Source organism: Elaeis guineensis, chromosome 15 (genome assembly GCF_000442705.2).
Source record: "Elaeis guineensis isolate ETL-2024a chromosome 15, EG11, whole genome shotgun sequence".
Taxonomy (NCBI): Eukaryota; Viridiplantae; Streptophyta; class Magnoliopsida; order Arecales; family Arecaceae; genus Elaeis; species Elaeis guineensis.
Window position 1 is genome coordinate 30,092,695 of NC_026007.2, and position 17,373 is coordinate 30,110,067.

Genomic DNA, 17,373 nt, shown 5'->3' on the forward strand with positions numbered 1-17,373 from the left:
AGAACTGTGACAACAGCCAAATCTTTATTCCCTGTAATGTGGAGACATCATTCTCGATTAAGAGAATGTCATCCACATACAATACAAGAAATACTACTACTGGACCATTAGCCCACTTATAAATGCATGGCTCTTCTCCGTTCTTAACGAAACCATACGTCTTGATCGTTTTATCAAAACGTATGTTTCAACTCTGTGATGCCTGCTTAAGTCCATAAATGGACCTCTGTAGCTTGCACACCTTAGACTCATCTGTGGATGTGAATCTTTCAGGTTGTATCATATACACCTCTTCATCCAGCTCTCCATTTAGGAAAGCTATCTTCACATCCATCTGCCAGATTTCATAGTCCGGATGGGCAGCTATCGCAAGCATAATCCGAATGGATTTGAGCATTGCCATAGGAGAAAATGTCTCATCATAGTCTATACCATAACATTGACGATATCCCTTAGCAACCAGATGGGCTTTATAGGTTTCCACCTTTCCGTCTGCGCCTCTCTTCTTCTTGAAGACCCACTTACACCCTATGGGTTTTACTCCTTCGGGTGGGTCAACCAATGTCCACACATCGTTGACCTTCATGGACTCCATTTTGGATTTTATGGCCTCCGGCCATTTCTTAGAGTCGGGTCTCTGCATTGCATCCATGTAGGTGATCGGATCCTCATCATTTTCATCAAGTTCAATAGGATCATCATCCCGGACCAAGAAACCATAGTATCTGTCTGGTTGACGTGGTACTCTACCAGATTGCCTTAAGGGTGCTTGAACAATGGGCTCCGAATCTGATCTAATCAAATCCGGTTCAGGTTCAGCAACTTGTGTCAGTTTTTTCACCTGCCGAACTTCGTCAAGTTCGACCTTAGAGGCAATAGCCCCTTCACCAAGGAACTCTTTTTTCAAAAAGATTGCCTTAAGGCTGACAAACACTTTTTGCTCATCATCTAGGTAGAAGTGATACCTTTTGGTCTCTTTTGGGTACCCTATAAAATTACACTTGTCAGACCTAAGTCCAAGCTTGTCCGTAATTAAACGTTTAACATAAGCCGGACACCCCCAAACCCTAAGGTGCGAGAGTACTGGCTTACGTCCTATCCATATCTCATATGGTGTTTTGGTTACAGACTTACTCGAAACTCTATTTAGAAGGTAACAAGCCGATTCAAGCGCATATCCCCAGAGGGAGATCGGCAGACCAGCAAATCCCATCATGGATCGAACCATATCCAACAAGGTCCGATTCCTCCTTTCAGATACACCATTATGTTGTGGTGTTTCAGGAGGTGTCCACTGAGAGAGAATCTCATTCTCCCCAAGATATGTCAGAAAATCATTGAAAAGGTATTCACCTCCTCGATCAGATCGAAGAGTTTTAATACACTTTTCAGTTTATTTTTCTACCTCATTTCAGAATAGTTTGAACATTTCAAACGACTCCGATTTATGCTTCATTAAATAGACATACCCATACCTTGATAGATCATCTGTGAAGGTTATGAAGTAGAAATATCCACCTCTTGCACTTGAGCTCATGGGTCCACATACATCAGAGTGTACCAGACCCAAGAGTTCACTGGCTCGCTCACCTTTTCCAGTAAAAGGTGATTTGGTCATTTTACCAAGAAGACAGGACTCACAGGTTGAAAGTGATTCACAATCACCTACTTCAAGAATTTCTTCTTGTGCCAACCTGTTTATCCTGTTTTTATTGATATGACCTAGCCTACAGTGTCAAAGGTAGACTTCTGATACATTATCTATTTTAGGACGTTTACCGAAGGTTTGAACCACATTAACAGGTTGTGATAGAAAGTAAATTCTATTATTAAGTTGTCCAACAAATATTATAACACCATTCAAAATGATATTGCAAACGTTTCCTTTTATTAAAAATTGATAACCGTTCATGGCCAAAAGGCCTACAGAAATAATATTAAATAAAAAGCTTGGACAATAGTGACATTCACTCAAAATTATGTTTCGAGAATTGATTACAAGGTTCATGATTCCTAATGCTAGAACTGAAACTTTGCTTCTATCTCCAACGTTTAGGAATCTCTCACCTTCATCAAATCTCCTACTGACCTGCAGACCCTGCATCGAATTGCAAATATGATAAGGGCTTCCGATATCCAATACCCAGGCAGTAGTATCACAAATAAAAAAGTTGTAAAGTGTTATCATATAAGTACCTTGCTTCTTCTTCGACCTGTTCGGGTCCAGGGAAGCAATGTATAGAGGACTGTTCCTCTTCCAGTGCCCCTGCTTTTTGCAAAAGAAGCACTCCGCCTAGCTCTTATCGGGCTTGCGCTTCTTGATCTGATCCTGTGCAGACGTCTCAGCATGCAGCTGCACCTTCTTATTCTTCTTCTTCTTGTTCTTCTTCTTTTCTTTCTTAAAGGATCGATGACCAGAAGAAGACCCTCCCACAACATTCACCGACTCCTTATGGAGCTGGTGATTTTTCTCAAAGTTCTGCAGCAACTCCAACAAATCATGGTAGTTCACTGCAGGCTTTGTCATCCGAAAATGAGTAAGGAAGGGGAGGAAAGACTTGGGCAATGAATTAAGGATCGCATCATTATCGAGCTGCTCGTGCAGGAGAAAGTCCAGTTTAGTTAGGCACTCAATCATTTCGATCATGTACAGTACATGATCAGTGACTGAGGCTCCATCTCTCATCCGAGCATTGAAAATGGCATAACTAATTTTGTACCTTTCAACATCGTCAGGCGTGCCAAAGGAGTCATTCAACATTTGAAGCATCTTCTATGGTTGGGCATTCTCGAACCTGCGGCTGAACTCATCATTCATTGCCACCAGCATAATGCACCGAACGGTGGTGCGGTCGTTGAGCCACTTCTGATAAGTATCTCGGACCGTCCCTCTAACGTTCGGGGCTGGCTCCTCAAGTGTCGGATCCATTACTACATAAAGGATCCGCTCATGCTCAAGGATGATTTTTAATTTTTGATACCAGCTATCGAAATTAGGTCCCATGAGCTTGTCATTATCTAATAATGATCGGAGGGACAGGGTAGTGGCCATAGCTGCATAAAGGAAAACCAGACCTCTATTAGTACATAAATTATAAATACTAAAGACTTGACTTTAGTCTAAAGTTTCTTCCAGTATTTTTACGAACTGGTAGCCTCAACCTCCAATTCGAGGAATTACTTTAATTCTTTAGTGGGTACTAGAATCCACACAGACTACACACGAGCCCAACTTTAGTTGGTCAACCCATGTGCATCTATGGGTAGGTTCATAACCAGTTGTTTCTCTAAACAACTTCTAGTAATTGATTTTGCCCCAAAACCTAATCAGTAGGCTTTGGCCTCCACTGAAAAGATCTGGTTAGGTCCAACCATTAACATGATTTGATTTGGTGAATTGGACCAATAAATGATCAGGCCCGACTTTGGCCGGCCAACCTGACCACCATCAGAAAGACTCAAACCAAATTATCATATTATGAATGATAATTCCATAAGTCAATAAGCACCAAGCCTTTGGGCCTCCAATGATTATTAAACTAATGGACTCATTATCACTCACTTAATGGGAGGCTATGACTTAGTTATCGATATAACTTAATCATTTTTAGGGACCTAATAATTTTTGAGGATTTTATTAAAGGATAGATGAGAAAAAAATATCCAGCCAATTTCAATCCTCCCACTGACTTCACCAAGTCAGATTAAAAAAAAATTAATTAAAGCTGGCATTAGGAGCACCTAAATCAGTCAAATTGATTTACCTAATGACATGGGTGAGCCCTAATCACCAAGTGATCTAATCAAAACCTAATTCACCAGGTTGGCCAGGTAAGTGAGATCAGTGGTGGGGATAAGCCATTAACTCGTCAGAGATCGAATCACTGCGATTAGCTCCCGCTTAAAAACCACTGGTCAAAATGCCAAACTTACCTTAGACACCAACCGGTTCATTAGTTTTAATTTGATCAACTTATTAAATAGGATTCTACCGCATAGCCATGAATTAAGTCCATCTTGGTCTAGTTAAAGACATGGACCCATTCAACTACAACTATTGGAGTTGAGTCTAGAGTATCCTTGATCTAATCTAATTCAACTTTTGATTAGATTTGACCAATTACTCTAATTTAGTCCATTTCTTTAAGCTAACCTTAGGTCTAATCCAATTATGGACCTAATCCATCTAACCCATTGACCCACAAGTTTATGCAATTGTCTTAGGTCTTAATTCACAATTCTAGACCTACTAGACAATACTTAATTCTTTTAATTAAGTATTTGGACTGATGGGTCAGGGTTTGACATTTCGAAAATAATTTTCAAATTTGAAAGGTTTTATTTTCTGTTCACCAAATATGTTGACTCATTTCACAAATAGATCAGCACATTTCATAAATAGCAATCCTATTGCTAATTACATAACAGAAAATAACTCAATCAAAATAAATCATGAATATTCTTTTAGATCTAATCTAACATATTCATGATAAATTTCATAATTGAACCTTTACAATTAATTCCTTTCACTGCTTCATCTGCATGGGATATAATTACAACGGCACCCCTACCGCCATAGGAGACCCCATCGAATGGGAGGAGAGGGCCTTTAAACCCTGCTTTTCTCCTATGACCAGACGGCCATGGCAACCAACCCAATTTGATTACTTGCTACTTGGATCAAGTATATCTAAATATACCAATTTCAAAATTTAAATTTCAAATTTTAAATTTTAAATTTTGAATTTTGAATTTTAAATTTAAAATTTCAAATTTAAAATTTCAACCAAATTTCAAATTTCAAATTTCAAATTTTAAATTTCAAATTTTTGAATTTTTTAATTTTTGAATTTCAAACAACTTTCAAAATTCAAATTTTAAATTTTAAACTTTTAGATTACAACTTAATCTACACATGCAAATATATATATCATATATAAGAACCTGCTCTAATACCACTTGTGGGGAAATTCAGTGCAGGGGTAAAATGGTAATTTTAAAACTTTTTCAAAATCTTGATTTTACAGTGAAAATTATTAATTAATCTTATTAATTAATATGAATTTATCCTACACTATGATCTAAATATGATATATAGCATGCATTCATTTAAATTTGAAATTCAAATTCGAATAGTAAATACTTTACTGTAATGTGTTCAGAACACAATACCTTTATGCGGATAGTAGATCGCCATAATCTGATCACCGTCGGAAGAGTTTGATCATCGTGACATAGCCATATAGTGTGTTTGGCCTCTGCGGATCATCCACACGAAGCTTTCGATCTAATCGACTCCTCACGAGTGCTAGCTCGTTGTAGAGCCCTTTTGACGGTCAATGCTGATCGAACTCCTTCGATCGATGTCTGTTGATTCTTTGGATGCTCCAGATTATCAACAGACATGCTTGAGAGGATGTTGAAGATCTCTCTGAGATTTTGTGGGCTCACGACACTCGTAGCTCACTTTCTCACTTCCCAAACCCCAGGCTAAAACTCTAGGAAACTCACCGAAAACCTTGCACCCACTTTTCTTTCTTTTCTTTCTTTTTCTCTTGGAAGGATATGGACTTCTTTCTCATGCACAAGACTTCTCATGCCCTAGAATTTTTTTCCAAAAATCTTCTTCTTTCATGCCCCACTCTTCTCCTCCTTTTATAACAACATCAAACGTCTTATCCAAAAGAAAGGATAAAGATGAATAATTGCATATTTGAATTTAAATTAAATTTTAAATTTAAATGGACACCAACTCATCCCTTATCCACTAAAGGTGTGAGGCATGGCTTAAATTATGCATGGAGTGATTTCATGAGAAATCTTTTCTCATGTAATAAATGGGGCGTAAAAAAAGGGATAAGGTGCAAAGATTGATTGCCCATTCAAATTCAAACTTTATTTTGAATTTGAATGGCCAACCAATCATCCTTATCCATTCATATGGCACATTAAAGTGGGGCATGGAGAGGGCTTGGTGTGAGGAAAAAATTTATGAGAAGTTCCTTCTCATGAATTCAAATGGGTGCAATGGAAGTGAGGTGGTGCATGGAGATTGGGTCAAGATGGTTTAATTATTTAAACCAACCTAATTAAACCAAATAAGTTAGGTCCAATTAGACTAATTTAAACCCAACTAAATTAGGCTTAATTAGGCTCAATAAAATCCTAATCAAATTAAAAATTGACTAAGTCCAACCCCTGATCAAATCAGGAATCAAACCATCTTGACGATTAGGTCAACTCTTAACCTAATCGGGTCAAACCCAACTGAATCCAATTCAATTGGACTTGATCCAAAAATAATTACTCCATCAAATTGAGTTAATTAGTGATAAAATCACTAATTAAATCTCTCATAAATACTGAGTCCAAATTTGATGGGCAATCGGGCATCAGAATTCATCGATATGTAACCCTGATCGAAAAGTCCCAACCAGTGGGACTCTTGACCCCGGTACCCATAATGTGTGGAACTCATGATCAGAGAATCTTGATTCTCGATCACTAAGTCCCAAACATGTAGGATTCTACATCAGCCATCAGATCAGATAGGAACGTCTAATGTGTGTGATCTTGCAGGTTCGAACCTAAGTCGGTAGCACAGGAACCAATTCCTGTACTAATCGAAGTGACCATCTAGCAATGGTACCCGACATCCGGATAGGTCAAAGAGTCACAATCGCAACACTCAGAACCTACATGAATATGGTTACTGTATAATTCATCCTTTTGACCCCTGTGTTTAGGATGACTCAGGGTTAAACTGTCAACCCTGATCAGATCATCCGAATTGTGCTCAACTCAAACAGTCCTGTGACTCCTCACAAGGACTACCCTGGCCAAGGTTTTGCTAAATTGAAACACGACTATACACAGCTCCTAAACTAGAGTGGTCAATCCCATCTTGACACATGCACCGACAAGTCAAGTACTTGACTACACCCAGCAGCCTTTCGTCATTGAATTAAAAATTCAGGTAGTCCAGTGCCTAAGTGCAGTGAGTTGCTTGCAAGTCACCGTGACGGTCTCAGGTCAGAGGGATATTTATATCCATATTCCATCAGAGAAAATTTTGACAGCAGAAATAGCTCCGGAGTCGGTCACGTTCAGTACAGATGTACCCTTACATCTCACCTGTATGCCATACCAGTGTCTCCACACTCATTGGTTAAGAGAATAACCAATCTATATGGCACACAATGACCTATGCTTGATAAACATTGTCATCCTTGGTAACAACGTATCATTTGGTCGCGAACAGTTTTAAGGACTAAACGATAAATCCTCCTTTGTCGAGTCTAAATAGTCCTAAGGACTTCACCACAATATAGGAGTTCATTAGAAGATGAAATATTTTGTGATGAAAAATACCAAAATAATTTTTATTAATTCATAATTCATGTACAAATATAAAAATGAGCACAACCGTCAACAGGCTGACGATTGGCTTTGGGACACTATTTCTAATAATTGCTTACTGTTGCAGCCTATTTCGATTATGAAATATGACAGATGGACGTGAAAATGACATTCTTAAATGGATGTCTTGAGGAAGATATTTATATGGAACAGCCGCTTGGTTTCACATCCAGTGATGATGATCACAAGATCTGCAAGCCGCAAAGGTCCATTTATAGACTTAAGCAAGCATCTCAGAGCTGGAAAACTCATTTCAATGATGTGATCAAAATATTTAATTTCATCAAGAACGAGGAGGAACCATGTGTATTCAAGAAAGTAAGTGGGAGCGTAGTTATCTTCCTCGTACTGTATGTTGATGACATCCTCTTAATTGAAAATGATATTTTCATGTTGACCTCAGTCAAAATATGATTGTCTAAGGAGTTCTATATGAAAGATCTAGGAGAAGCATCCTTTATACTAGGTATTAAGGTCTATAGAGATAGACCAAATAGGATGCTAGGACTTTCACAGAAGATATACATAAAGGAGGTGCTAAAAAGGTTTAGCATGAAAAACTCCAAAAGAGGTTTAGTACCTTTTAAACATGGCATTCATCTCTCTAAGAAGATGTGCCCTAGCACACCTGAGGAGATTGAACGCATGAGCAAGATCCCTTATGCTTCAACAATAGGAAGCCTCATGTATGCCATGCTATGTACACGACCTAATATAGCCCATACTGTGAGTATCACAAGCAGATATCAGTCGAATCCAGACGAAGAGTACTGGACTTCTGTGAAATGTATCTTTAAGTACTTGAGAAGGACTAAGGATATGTTTCTAGTCCTTGAGAATGGAGAACTCCAGATTCAGAGATTTACAGACTCAGACTTTATGTCTGATATAGATGATCGAAAGTCGACAACTGAAAGTCTGTTCATTTGCAATGGTGGTGCAGTTAGCTGGAAGAGTTTCAAGCAGATGGTGATTGCTGATTCCACCATGGAGGTAGAGTATATTGCTGCATCGAAAGCTGCGAAGGAGGTATTCTGGTATAAGAAGTTTGCCACAGAGCTTGGAGTGATGTCATCAGATGACATCCCTCTTTACTGCAATAATAATGGTGCCATAGCCCTAGCTAAGGAGCCAAGGTCTCACCAGAAGTCCAAGCATATCGAGCAGCGATTCCATCTGATCCGTGATTACCTCGAAAAGGGTTATGTCGAGGATAAGAGAGTCGACTCCACAGACAATGTGGCAGACCCACTGACAAAGCCATTAAGCCAGTAGAAGATCGAAGCCCACCTTGAGAAGATGGGACTTAGATATGTAGCCAATTGACATTAGGTCAAGTGAGAGTTTGTTAGATGTGTGCCCTAGATGCCAGATTGGCTGACACATTCCTGTACAAATGTAAGGACAAATTTATAATTTTGACAATAAATGAATAAAAAAGTTATTCTACTATCACATTGTGTACATTATGTCTGTGATACATCCTTTGAGTTAGTAGGAATGTTAATTCATATTTTCAAGAGTTAAAAATTTAAGGCATGAATTTACATAACTAACTCATAAACAGCTTCTGACCATAGGATCATTATGAGGATGGTGATCGATCCGGAAGGTTGGTGTACGATCGCTTTCTTAGGATAGATATGTCTTGAGTCTACGGTGTGGAGACACTAGAGAGAGAGTATAGGTATTCATTGAAAATGAGAGTACTGAGCATGACCACCTCGAGCAGTCATAAGGAAGTCTACCTTCTCATCAATGACTAGCTCGATGCTACTGCTGTGTGTCTAGTTCTTTGACCTGAGGTACATCGACAGTTCACTTTGAGTATGTTATAGTTTGACTACACCATAACTCAGTCTCCTAGCCATTCGAAACTCTGAGGTGTATGTTAGCTGTAGCATATTCATTTTAGAAACCAGATTGCACCAAGATGGGATCTATCAACCTCGATAGATGAGAGGAGTAGTCCTATGATGATCGAAAGATCGAGTCCTTAAGCCCATGGCCATGGCAGAGTGAAATAATGAAAAAGAGTTTTCTATTAAGGTTTCACATCAGATTTGGATCGATCGATTGATTCATATGACTAATGTTGGGTTTGATGAGTTCACCATAACCCTAATTCAGTCGGGACTCATGATAGAAGAACACAATCACACAGGTAGCTGCACCAAAAGGTTCATCTTCATTTCTGATGGATTGCCACCATATACTGCTAGGTATCACTGATGGATTTTGGGAGCAATTAGAATGATCTTGATGATCGATCATTCTAATTGTCTGAATCAGAAGAATTCTGGTCTATCGAAAGGAGTTTCGATGATGTCGATGATGAGATCACGACATATCTCATTACCATATAGAAATGAACCTAATGGGGTCACACAAATAAGAGTTAGAATCTGGATGTCATCAATTAAGCTAGCCCAGTTCGATTTATTTGGATTAGATCCAATTAGGTTCAAGGAAATCGTGCTAGCACACGATTGAGCCTAACTTTCTCCTCATGTAATTTTTTCTATCTTGACTGAGCCAAATGTGATTTGACTCACCCAGAGAATCTTGAGAAGGTTTCTCTCAGTCTGACTGAAGCCAGTCTAGCTCAAAAAAATTTTATCTTAATTCATGAGATGAATTTAAGACAACACCTGTCAATTCCTGTCACCTGTCATTTTTATTTTAGGACATCGGTCAAACGTTGACCCATGGACCTTGGACTGAAGGCCACTTGGCAAGAGGTCATTGGAGAGTTTTTTGTGGAGTGTCCACCTACTAATTTTATCCTCAAAGTGGGTGCCATAATCAGATATGGCATGCACCCCAAGTGGATAAGGATAGTATCCCATGAGATGAGGACTCTATGCCTTGATCGACTCAAACTGTTGGGCGCCAATCTCACTGTGCTTATCCAGTGTTGGCACCAACAGTAGGAGGGTTTGGTGGGGTTCTTATCTGATATGATCAGATGATATCACTCCATCAATCAAATTTTTTTCAAAATTAATTAGAATTTTTTGATTGATTGAATGATGTGGCACTGCATGGCGCAGCAGGGTCTATTTAAACCCTGTTTGCGCCTAGGGTTTAGAGAATCTGCTCAATACCCAGCAAAAATGTGAAACCCCTCCACTTCTCCATGGCCTCTCTACTCCTCTACCTCCCTTCTTCACGTCCAAGAGGTTGGGCATCCATCTGGTGCTTGTCCAAGGTGTGGTGGCTCCCTGATCAAAAGGCTGCAGGAATTTATCGAGAAGCTGCTGCTCCAGCTTCAGAAGATTTTTTGAAGATCTTACAGATCAGATCTAGATCTGATTTTTGGAGCAAAAATTTGTGAGGAGAAGATAATCTAGATCCTACTCAAGTGGATACTGGTAGAAGCTAGGCGACTGTGTGGCTATTTTAGAACCTCGGGCATTGTTGCGATCATCTACAAGGTAATCTAGTTACCCTAGAGGTATTCCTCTAATCCTCAAGTTTTAGATTTAATTTTAGATTTAATATCAGATAATAAAAATTAGATCTAATAGATATTAGATCTAAAATATAGTAAGATAATTTTTTTTTTGAAATATTCCATCCCAGATCTCATTAGATCTGGAAGATCCTACAAGGAAAAAGCCGATTTTCCCTTCAACGACATCTAAAATAATACAAAATAAAACTGTTATCCTTTCCATTATCAATAAATTTTCTATATAAAGATTATCAAATCATATCATCTATCATAAATTTTTAACTCAAAAAAAATCAATATTGCTGACTAGCTCAAACAATCCAGATCACCGTACTTATGCTGTGCACTCTGATCTAAACCATCAAAATTTCTCTGAATGTAATAAATAACTTTCAATCAAAATATTACTTTATATTTAGAAGATCCAAAATTTTTAATTTCCGTGTCAGTTCAAAGAAACTTTTAAGTCTTGTCCCCAATATGCATCGAGCGCATCCATCTAAATCAATCTTTTAATCAATTGACTTATTCAAAACCACCATATAAGTTTATTATAATCTAATATGAATCAAATCTTAATTATCGTATCAATTCAATTAGACAATTTCAAATTAAAATCTCAAAAGTAAAATCAATAAGAAAATCTTCTAATGCTTCATCAAGTTAGAACTTAAATCCAAACATATAAGTAAAACTGATTCAATTATCTTTTCTAAAATTTCTTGTATCAAGATCTTTGACATCCATCAAAATCCTTCCATAACAATCATACAAGTCTCTTAAACTCAAATCTCCATGTAATACCAAAATTTATCAAGGATCTCAAGGGTAAAAGAACTCCAAATCAGTTCATAAACCAAAAATTTTAAATTACAGTTTCACCTATCTCAAAATCTTGAATAGATATAAATAGTATGTTTTTATCTTGATCATCCAAAAATAGCAATCAAGGATTTCTTTGGAAACCTCAATGACAATGGTAGAAAATCCATCGATTAACTTAGATACATATTCTTTGAATTGAAGTTTCATATATATATATATATATATATATATATATATATCATATAGTCTTTAATAGACATAACTGAGATCTATCTTTTGGATCCATAGATGGTAATTAAAGATTCTACCAAATAAATATTCTATAATTTTATGATTAATTTCTTCCATAACAAATATACGTCTTTGCAATATCCCTAATTGTATGTCTGTTTCTACATCAAGCTTCATATATGACCCACATTCCAGTATAAATCTCAATGAATATTCCAATCAAATATCATAAAAGCTCTTCTTAGTTCAACCTTCAAAAATATTTTATGAATCTTCATCTTGCCATTAAAGAATTAATTTCAAAATCAAAAGCAACATCACCGTATTCTCCCATATCAAATTTAAGATTGCAATCCACTCAAACTATTAATGATCAATTTAATAGTCATAATGCACAATAAAATTTTATAGTCAATCCTCTGCAGTTACTGTAGATCAAAATCTAACTAATCATAATATGATCTATAAATTATCCATTATCTATCAAATCCTACAACTAGATCTACATCTCGATGTCTCTGATGTCTATCCATCTATACTCATCCTATATCTGATTCTATGTGTCATAATTTATCTACTTATTCTCTAATTTCATATAAATGGTCACGTCTCCGACCCAAGATCACGAGCTAGGGATCATGACAACCGCCACATACTCATAATAAACTCTTCCCATAAGTATATAAGGTATCTCATCATGATATCATAAACAAATAGTGGAATAAAATTAAACAATAAATATTCATAACTTAATTCAAATGAGGGAATCAAAACTCAGTGTCAACAAAAAGAAAATAAATATTTGACAAAGTCAATAATAAATAAGGTTTTGCATCATTAACTCTGATAAATCCTAAATCAAATAAGTAGACTAACTCCATCTCTAATCGCACTCCCAAATGAAAATCTTGCATCAAGCTAATTTTTTGAATCTATAAAAAAGAATAGAAAACTCATCATGAGCTAAACAGTCCAATAAATAATGTATATCTTTCACTAAATAAATCAGGTAATAATGTTATATATATCAAATTACTAAAATAATATGATAAATATGTCAATTCAAAAATTCAACTCTTGATATACTGGTGTTGGGTATAAAATACCCCCAGCCGAAGTTTGTAAAAGGCCAATCCTTCCAGGGCTTTTCTGGCTTCCGACCTTGTGTGGCATCTTTTTGAACTCCCTCGACCGTCGAGCTTCCATAATGCCATCCAAACTTCTCCAATAATGAGCTCCCCCATTCATCTACCGGATTGCTCCAAATGCCCTCTGGGCTTCATTATCAACCAACTTTCTACAATGATTGGCTACCCTCTGAATCTCTTCCAGACTTCTTCCGGTCATGAACGACTTTACTCTGAACTTCTTTCGGACTTCGTCAATGTCCGAGCTTCTCCAACAGCAGGACTTCTACAGTAGTCAGACCCCATCTGGGTTTCTACGATGGTCGACCGCCTTTCGAATTTCATCCGAGCTCCTACAAGAATCAAATTTCTACCCCAAACTTCTATTGCAAGCAGACTTCATCCGAGCTCTTACAAGAGTCGGACTCCATCCGAACTTCTACAGTGGATGGATCACAGATGAACTCCTACAATGGATGGGCTCCACCAGCTGGATCTCTACTCCGAACCTCTTCCAGACTTCATCAATGATCGAGCTTCTCCAGCAGCGGGACTTCTACAATAAGAAATCTCCATTTGAGCTTCCACGACAACCGATCTTCATCCGAGCTTCTATAATAAGCGGACTCCTTTCAGACTCCTACAAAAGTTGGAGTACAGTAGAATTGAATCTCGAACTCCTCCAATGTTCGACCTTCCATAGTGTCCTCAAGACTCCTCCAGCAGACAAACCTCCACAACACCATCCGAACTCCACTGTCGGACGACCCTCCACCAGATTCTACATGAAACTGGACCTCTCCGATGGACAATCTTCAGACGAGCTTCCACATCAAGCAAATCCCAGATGGACTTCTCTAGCAATCGAACTTCTACCAAACTTCACCAACAGAAAGTCTCCATCCGAGCTTCTACAGCAGATAACTCCCGCCTGTAGCATCAACGCCCAGGGCATCCGAGAACAGTAGACTCGTCAGCAACCTCGAAAACATCCAAGCTTTCCCTGGATTGCTGAGATAGAAAGCCGTTCCACTCCATCAGACATCCCAATCGAGCTTCAGCCGTCAGACCCAAACTCTCTGGCAAGTCATGACAATGGCCACTACCCCACTCCACTCTCTATAATAGGTTCCATGCGGCCCCACTACTCTCTGGCAAGTCATGACAACGGACACCACTCTACTCTCCATAACAAACTCCACGTGGCCCTGAATGGCCCCCCAACGCCACTACTCTTCGTAACAAACTCCGCATGGCCCTGAACGGCCCACTACCAGGCGGTTACAGATGTTGCTGTCAATCAGTTACGCTCTCCATCTATAAAAAGGGACCCCCAGATATGTTCTTCTCTAAGCTCTAAACTCTATCTCGAAACTCTGCTAAAATTCCATTCGAGTGCTCCATTTCTGTTGAGACAGAGTACTGACTTGAGCATCGGAGGGTCTTGCCGGAGCACCCCCAACTCTGGTTTAGACTTCCTTTGCAGGTCCCGACAATGGATGCGATCCCCTCGACTCCAGCTTCTCCAGCATCGGCAGAATTCTGCACCAACAGAATTGGTGCTAGAGAAAGGGCCTGTGTCTTCACAGTACCCTTGTTCTTAAAGGAGTGCTCAATGGGACTGTCTCCGATCATCTTCTCTGACATCTTCTTCTCCTTCTCCTACTAGATCTCCACCTGATGCCTCCTCAAAAGGCATCCACCAAGCGATCCACAGCCTCCACGGCCAGATCTCAGTGAGCTCCACAAGCTCCGACCTCGTCTCCTGTTTCCCAGGCTCCTCTTCCTCCGACAACGGTAGTCGACATGGAGCAGTTTGACTTGCTGGTTTAGCAGGTCAGGGGCCTCACCGAAGCAGTGCAGGCCATGCAGCAGTAGTTGCAGCAGCCGCAGGCATCAGTGCGGCTGGAAAGAGCATCGTCGGAGTTTCAGAATCCGACGACCGGATGGGCCACTTGGGCAAGTCACCCTGTCTTCCCCGAAAAGGGGAAGCAGATGGCAGAGAGCCCTCCGTCCGATCATGATTCCACCCCCGGAGGGTCTCTACCTCCATTCTACCAGAAGACCCTCGAGACTCACAGTCGAGAGGACCTCCTGGAATAAAGATTTCAAGAAATGAACTGACGGATCGAGGAGCTCATCAGATGAGGTCGGCTCGACAAATTCATCCGACGCCGACTTGAAGGTAGGGAGGATCGACCGAGGGCCCTACCACAGCCAGAGCCGCCAAGGAGAGAGGAACAGCCTGAAGATCAGCCTCCAACCGGGATCGTCAACACCATCTCTGGAGGATCCCGATGGGGAGCAGCCAGTGGATCGACCGTACCGCCCAAGCGGCAGAGGACTGAAGAGTCTATAACCTTTACAGAAGAAGATGTTCGAAAGATTCAATTCCCATATAATGATGCGGTTGTAATTTTTTTTAAATATTGCTGACTATGATGTACATCGCATTCTTGTTGATAGTGGAAGCTCGATCAATATTCTGTTTTACGATGCATTCTCGAAAATATCCATTCCGGATGGTCGATTAGGGCCTATAAACTCCCCGTTGGTAGGGTTCACTGGCGATGTTGTACCAATGGAAGGGGTAATAACTTTAACCATGATTGCAGGTCGATACCCAAAGCAATCAAGAGCACAGGTGGATTTTCTGGTAGTAAGGGCGCCGTCTGCCTATAATGCAATACTCGATCGATCTGGCCTCAATGCTCTCCGAGCTGTGGTGTCGACCTACCACTTGAAGCTAAAATTTCCTACTAGCCAAGGAGTCAGAGAGGTCAGAGGAGATCAAGCTCTGGCAAGACACTTGATGCGTAGTCGTTGATAGCACCAAAAATAACTCTACTCACTACGTAGGTAGGATGAGTCGAGATCGTATCCTCAGGGACCTTGGGCTAAGTTGAGATTGCAAAATAAAAGAAAGAAGTATTATTTTTTATTTAGAAAATAAATTATCTTAAAATTGATGTAATTAGAAAATAAAGAGCTCGAGAGTTTTGAATTAATTTTGCACTAGTAGAGTTGTATCTCTTTTTCTTTAATTAAATAGATGCGATTAATCTTAGGAAAAATACCTATCTTTCCTCAGTACACCCCGTACCCATAGATCATGACGCATCTCTGAAAAGTACTAGGTAAACAACTCTTCTTTCCTCGACACGTTCTGTACCCATAGATCACGGTGCATCTCCAGAAAATAAAAGTTGTTCCTAGTATTAATCTAACAGAAAAATATAAATAAAAGCATATAAAAGAGAGCAAATAAAAAACTCATGATGATTTAAATAAAAAGCATAATCTTTATTGCATATAAAGAAATATAAGAAAGTTTAGAACAATAAATCCACTCTGTGTCGTTACAAAATTTCTTCTCCACTCCCAAGACTGCTAGCCTAGCTGCTCATGGAGTAGTTCCTTTCTCTTCCTTTATGCAAGGCTCTAGAAGAATTTCTGGGCTCTCCTCTCCAATGGGATTACAAAAGCCTTTTTTATAGGGGTTAGGAGGGAGGAGTTTTACATGGTTTTTCGATGTGGGACTAAAGAAAATACTAAGGACTAAAAGATGGATGGATGAGATAGAAAGATCACAAGCAGATAAAGAAAATATAAATTCTTCCTCTTGAAGTATTTCCAAGTATTATCTTTTTTTCCTTTAATTTTCAGATCCATTGCTATCTGTTCGCCACTGTCCGCCAGCATAATTTCCTGCGAACCCGCCCGTAATGCCACGCGTTCACTACCACGCGCCCACTCCTTTTTTATTCCAAAAAGAAACTTTTGTTTCTTTACAATGACTTCTATATCCTTTTTGGGTTTCTTGCATAGTATCTTCATTTTCTATAATACCGTATGCATCTTTCTTTTATTTAAATTTTATTTTAAATCTAATTTTCTTCAAACTTGAGTCTTTTTGATCTGCGAATCAGACTCTTTGTATCGGCGATCACCTTTCCTGTAAAACATAAAAAGAAGCATCAAATTCTTAATAAATAAAATAAATTAAATATAATTTTTTGCTTTAAATGACTTAAATTAAGTGTTTATCACACCCCCCAACTTGAATTTTGCTCGTCCTCGAGTAAAATAGATATATCAGCATTATGTACCGACTCGATCTTGAATAAAAAGTTAGGTTAGGCATCCCAAAAGGTAGATGATACCTGATCAGACCATTAAAGAGATACTTCATTGGATTATCAATTTGACCCAATTAGTGGCTGAGTATTAACTAAAAAAATTTTAAGAGCTTTTCTTTCACCAACTCCCCACTTTACTCTTTAAATCCTCTAACTTAATGTGAGAGAGGTTTAT